This window comes from Lactuca saligna, chromosome 3 (genome assembly GCF_052625555.1).
Source record: "Lactuca saligna cultivar CGN05327 chromosome 3, ASM5262555v1, whole genome shotgun sequence".
NCBI classification, from domain to species: Eukaryota; Viridiplantae; Streptophyta; class Magnoliopsida; order Asterales; family Asteraceae; genus Lactuca; species Lactuca saligna.
The window spans coordinates 98,868,697-98,875,375 of NC_136419.1; positions in this window are offsets into that span (position 1 = coordinate 98,868,697).

Sequence of the window (6,679 nt, forward strand, 5' to 3'; positions counted from 1 at the left end):
TATAATTGTTAATCTTGCAGGAGCTAAAAAGATATGTATTGATCTATATGGTGTCTGACAACCCCACCTGCATTTTCTAGCTACAGTCTCGGTAGGATGTCATCCTTATTATTCACAGTTTGATGTCCGATGAAGCATCGTGGCAGGGCATAATTATTAGTCAAACTTCGTCGATTATGGGGGCTCATGGTAATACTTAGATCACCTTAGGGTTTGACTACCATTATGGACACCTTCGAATAGTAGATAAAATAAGTTAGGATTAGATTAAAAACCCTATTAAAATACTAAGATAGGATCATTAAATATCCCAGAGACAATAAGAAATGATCGTTAGATATCCTAGATAAAGTACGTTAGGATCGTTAGATATCCTATAAAGATATTTAATTAGGATAAATAGATGCGTCCTAAAAAGATACGATCATCAGATATCCTAAAAGATAGTAAGCTATGGTTGATAAAATACTTTTGGAAAGGTTTTTCTAAAAGAAAAATGATTCTTACAGTAATACAACCCAATAAATGTTGAAAACTATAAAAAAACTGTGCACTCACCAAGATTATGTTGACGTTTTCAAAAATCTAATGTGTAACTCGGAAATGGTAAAAGATCAAGTTAGAAAAGGATTATCGACATGAAGACTTGTATATTTCGTTTAGAGAAGGTAAATTATTGGCGCTATGTGATTTAAGAAATCTTTATACCTTCATCACTCGGAATTTTCCGCCATCAGTCGGGGAGCGGATGATAGTGACAACCCTTTGAGACAAATACATGTAGGTGTGGAATGTGGTATGATCCCGTACTACTAGAAGTACATGACCTGTATGCAAAGCAAGGAAGTCACAAAACCCAAGGGTTTAGTTTTTCCATAATGATTGTAATAGTATGAATTGTGGCATTTCTGATTCATTTTGGTTGATTTTTAGTATGATGTATGAGAGGTTCTGGATCAAGAGCTAGCAGCCCGGAGAGGCTAGGTTTGACGGATGATGATATTCAGGAGATGATCACCACTCAGGTAACCGTGGTTGTCAGGTAGGCGATCCGGGAGTTCTTTCAGTATATATCAAGAATATGATTATGGAGCTTTTCGATGATTGATACATTGTTGTGACTAAGTGTCATTCCCGTACCGAGACTTCATTCTAGTACCGGGACTTTAGCAATAGGAACCCCCAAAGTTCAACAGGATTAAGCACCCAATTATGTCTATGAGGTGGATTTCTGATATGAGGGGTGTAACATCCCGACTCTTTGGTATTATAATTATTTATATTATTTTATGGGATTTATTGAGTGACTCGATGAGTTGTGTTCCTAACTCATCGAGTAGCATTGGATTGATCATGTGGGTTTAATGACCAACTTGACGAGATAGAGAGCCAACTCGCTGAGTTGGCGCTGTGTGAAGAAACCCTAAATCCCCGGTTTTGTGTCCTATTTAAAGGGCCTTAAGCCCTCATTTCCGCCTCACCAGCCACCTTACTTCATTGAGAGAAACCCTAATTGTCCACTTGAGCTAGAGAGTGAGAGAGAAGCTAATCTTGTGATTATTAGTGCAATTTTGAATGAGAAGTGGAGAGCATAAAAGCTTGGATCAAGAGGAGGCTTTGGATCTAGAGGTTCTTTAGGGTTTTACTTCAGTTGGAGGTAAAAAGATGCTAACTTGATCATTCCCTTATGAGATCTTGTTCTAGGGATTTTCTAGGGTTTTCTCCCATCCTTTTTGTGTCATTGAGTCCTTTGAGGATGATTTGAGGGTGAAACCTTAAATCTTGATTGTAGGAGGTCTTGTAAGTCTGAAGACCAGAACTTTATTCAGCTCGAGACAAGATCTTATGCGTCTAACCGTTGTTGGAGCTTGTATTGGCATTATGGAGCGAATATGCCATGCATGAATATAAAGATCGAAGCTTTACTTGAAAATTGAGCCTTAGGAGACTAGATCTTGAGTTTGGAGTGGTAGATCTACCTTAAAACATCTGAATGAGAATACAAACTGAATGGACTCACCGAGTCAATGACCTGACTTGACGAGTTGCCTAGGTTTTTCCTCGATGACGCTAGACATGGGCAACTCGGTGAGTTGATGATACAACTCGATAAGTTAAGTTGGGTTTTCATGATGTTCTGAGGAACAATGAAGACTCGGCGAGTCACATAGATGCACTCGGCAAGTCTAGTCAACATGGACAGTTGACTTAGGTGTTGACTTCTATTGACTATAGGGTTTGGTCAAGGTAGGGATTATGGGGACCATGGAGGAGTAAAATGGTCTTTCACCCATCCCAAGAGTTAGAGAGTGATTAGCATGAGTTTAAATAAAGTTGTGATCCTTAAGTGTTAATTAGATATGCTTATTACGTGTCGGCGGAGATTAGGATGTTCGAGGGGTATCTAGCTTCCTTGCTTGCTTACGAGGTGAGTCTTCTCACTATACTTACCTGAGTGGTCACACTGAGTTTCCAAAGGGTCTTATTTGAGTTATCATCCAGAGGGTCCTATGTGCTTATATTGATTTATGAGATATTATGCATTTTTTTTCTATTTGATATATGTTATGTTATTTTGTGTTTTACTGAGATCGGATTAGAGGGTCCAAACCGAGTTGTGAGACTTGAGGGTCTTCACTGAGATAAAGGACTAGAAGGTCCAAACCGAGTTGTGGGACCAAAGGGCCCTCACTGAGACACATGACTTGAGGGTCCACACTAAGCCGTGAGACTAGAGGGTCTTCACCGGGACACATGAGACCGGAGGGTCCATGCCGAGTTATAGCCATGAGAGGCTTATTATTTTTGTATGTGGTATTTTAGGGAACTAACTATGCTTTGTGCTTAATGTGTTTTGTGATATGTGCTTCAGGTACTTCGCTGGATCGCGGGAAGGCACTGGCTTTATTGTACACACCGATTCGAGACTATGTGGATGATTCTAGGATAGTGACATTTTCATGTGGATTTATGTTAACACTTGAAACAATTATGATTTTGAGAAATATATTATGAGTTTTTATGTGTTTTAAAAATGAAAAAATTTGGTTTGAAAATTTACGTTGTTACAAGTTGGTATCAAAGCATTGGTTTGAGGGATTCTGATATATCTTCGGGTATGTCTGGACTCAAACTGAGGATTTGAGAAAAAAATTCAAAATAAATAAATTTTCTAAAAATGAGAAAGAGTTTTAAGAGAAAACGAGTTGGAGCAGTGTGTATAATCAGCCACAGCCCGAACAGTGATTTCCCAAAATAGCCTCACTTATTTGTGTTATGAGATATTTATGATACATTAGTGAAGCATGCTAGTGGATAGGCTAAGTACTTCATATTTAGGGATAGATTTTCCTGATTTGTGATGCCTTAGCTTAAGAGTTGTTGCTATCTATTATGTGCTTTGAGTATGTGCTGAGTAACAGTATCTAGCAGGAATCACTTAGAGACAGTGTTCTGAGTTGAGAGATAATCTAGGAGAGATACCTAGATGAGCTTATGAGGGGTCTACTAAGAGAGTAGTTAGATACCCATGAGGGGTAGGGTTGCTTGAGTTCAGTGATACCTTTTGAGTTATTGATAGAGCGAGTGTAGTTGTATGCTAGAGTGGCCTTATGTGTTGGTGGATGCTATTCGACGCCCGAATACTCCTTGCGTTGTACATTGTGGGACTCTTGATGATGGGAGACAACTACTAAGTGAATATGATGATATTCAGGAGGAAGATGGCTGGCATCATGAGGAGTTATTTAGCAGCTGATGACAGAGAAGTGTGAGAACCAAGGAAGAGCCTAAGGAGTGACTTTAGTCAGATAGGTGCACTGAAAGAGGAGAATACTCATTGGAGTGCAAACATGTGTAATGATATTGGTGATCGAGAAGGCTGAGGAGCTAATTAGGAAATCTGGGACGATCCGTATGGAAAATATGGATAGATGTGGAAGGTAGTATGGGCATGTACTACTGAAAACAGAGGACCCATACTCGAAATAGGGATGATTATAGAAGTTCTAAATAGCAAGTTGTAGAAAGATAACATGGTTGGGGTGCCATGATTTGTAGCAGAGCGTGTCCATCTTTACCAATTATCCGACGATAGGTGTTCAGACTGAGAATGGATATGATAGATTGTGGGGCCAGAGTGCCATACCGGTTGAGCTTTGATATAGTGTACCTTGCAGGGAAAATTGAGTTTAGATTTGGGGAAATTAACTAATGAGTTGCCAGTTGAAGTCACAGGACTTGAAGAAGAATGGAGATGACATAATCTGCAAGATTGCGGTCTGGATTGGGTAATCAACTGATGGTTGAGATGTCATTTTCTATGAGGAAAATTGCACTATTTCTGCTTCTTGTGTGGAGCGGTAAGGATAACAAGCTTCTAGTTTCAGTGTAGAGTGGTAAACCTTGTGGGGTAGCGTATAGTTGAGATATTTCCACTAGAGTACATGTGGTATGTCTGTTGCGAGATATTTCTTATACTTTAAGAGAGAGTCATCAGAGAGGACTGAGGTGGATAAGGGCAAGGATATGCCTTAGTGGAGTGTAGTAAGGCATATTTTAGCAGCAGTTCCAGGTAATCAAGAGGAGTATATCGAGGCGGCGGCCCTCATGGTTTACGTGGTGTATCGACTGTGAGAGTGAGGTCTCTTGCTCCTATGATAATTCCTGCGATGGAATGTTGGTTGAGGAATCAGAGACGAGGTAGGTGCTAGTGTATTATTCCAGATCGAGAGTCGTGACTAATTCGGGATAGTTGCGATATCCTTCGGTGTGTCGGTACGAGAATTTTTGGGTGACTAGAGGAAGTCAGATTGGGAGGATTTTAGGACTTCCATATGAGATACGAGATACTTGGAGTTATTGGTCATTATACGGAAGATCATCGAGTGCTATGTGGTACATTCCATGAGTCGAGAATGGTACATCTGATGAGCCAGTCTATAGTATTGTTTTTTGGTATGTCAAGGGACGATGGTTCGAACCCTAAGTGGGGGAGAACTGGGTATGCTACCGGGAGGATCCTTAATTTGATGTGGTACAGAGGTTTGGGTTATGGGCATTTGCAGTTCAAGTATAAGAGACGGGAGACATGTGATAGTCAAAGCAATGTATAGAGCAAGAGGATGCATGTTGCATAGGCTAGGAGAGAATGATTGTTTTCACGATAGGTGGTTGGTAGACAGGAATCTGATTATGGTCGTGTTCTTCGGGTTTTCCAATGTTGGAGTTTCAAGACAGTAAGGTTGCTGAGGGTATGTTTCGATTGTTGAAAGATTGATGGTTCGAAGTATAGATTGTTGCTGATACTCTAGGAATGGCAACAATTTATGTACCAATAAACTACAGGGTCAATATAAGTAGTTTTCATGGGCTTGATCGGTAGCAGGTTGGACTTCGGATGGTTGTCAAGGTGTTCTCACTCGTGACGAATCCTCTGTTATTCCAATTTTGCGTTGGGATATGTTAAGGCTTCGAGATGTGTGAGTGGAGGATCAGTGGTCGTGGCAAGACATTGTGAGATTACATAATAGTATTGAGGTATCCGAGTATGATATCCTAGGTTGTTGGATTATTATGAGACTTGGGTATGTCATATGGCAAGTAGAACATCAAGCGACTATATTTCTAAATGTGAGAACATCAACTAGTTCGCCGGTCACGAATAGTTCAAGAGTGTGACGGTACAGAGGAAAGTGCCATGTCTACGAGAATTGCAGTCAAGAGTGATGATTGTGTGAACTGGGTGGGTATGTGCACCTAGTTATGTTGGGTTGTGGAGTATTTGATAGAGGACATAGTGTGGTGATGACTTGATAAAGAGATTGTGGGATAATAAGAGAGCAAGCGAGTCTAGTGAGACTAATCACCTAGGACTATTAGGTATAAACCATGGGATGCGCCCATGGCGAGTGAGAGTATTGTACGACTACAGAGAGTCATAGCATACATGAGCAAGAGAGAGTATTGTATGACTGCAAAAATTCTTAGCATACATGATCCAGAGAGAGTATTGTATGACTGTGGAGAGTCATAGCATACATGAGCCAGAGAGAGAGAGAATATCGTATGACTACAGAGAGTCCAAGCATACATGAGCCAGGGAAAGTATTGTATGACTGTGGAGATCCATAGCATATATGAGCCAGAGAGAGTATTGTATCACTGCGGAGAACCGTAGCATACATGAGCCAAAGAGAGTATTGTATAACTAGAGGGAGTCGTAGCCTACATGATTCAGAAGAAGAGTATCGTATGACTGCGTGAAGGGTAGCCTACATGAGTTCGTGAGAGAGTGTCGTAAGCCTACGGGGAGCCGTAGCATTCACAAGTCAGTAAGGGAGTGTCCTAAGACTACGGGGAACCATAGCACTCAGTAGTAAATAAGAGAGAACTCGATAACTACAGGGAGCTATAGTATCCACTAGTCAGAGCAAGACATAGAAGAAATCATTGGGTAGCCTTAACAATTGAGTATTTGGGAACCTAGTAGGTGGACCAGAGGCGAGATTAGGGTCTCCGTGATGGTCGGAAACCAATATATCACGAGTGAAGGAGGTATTATCATAATCGGAAGGAACTAGAGCAGTGGTGTACGCATGAATTAACGAATCTTGGTTCATGAGTTGAGTATCATATTGGAAACGAATGGTTCCAATTTTGCTATTGAATCACACTCTCG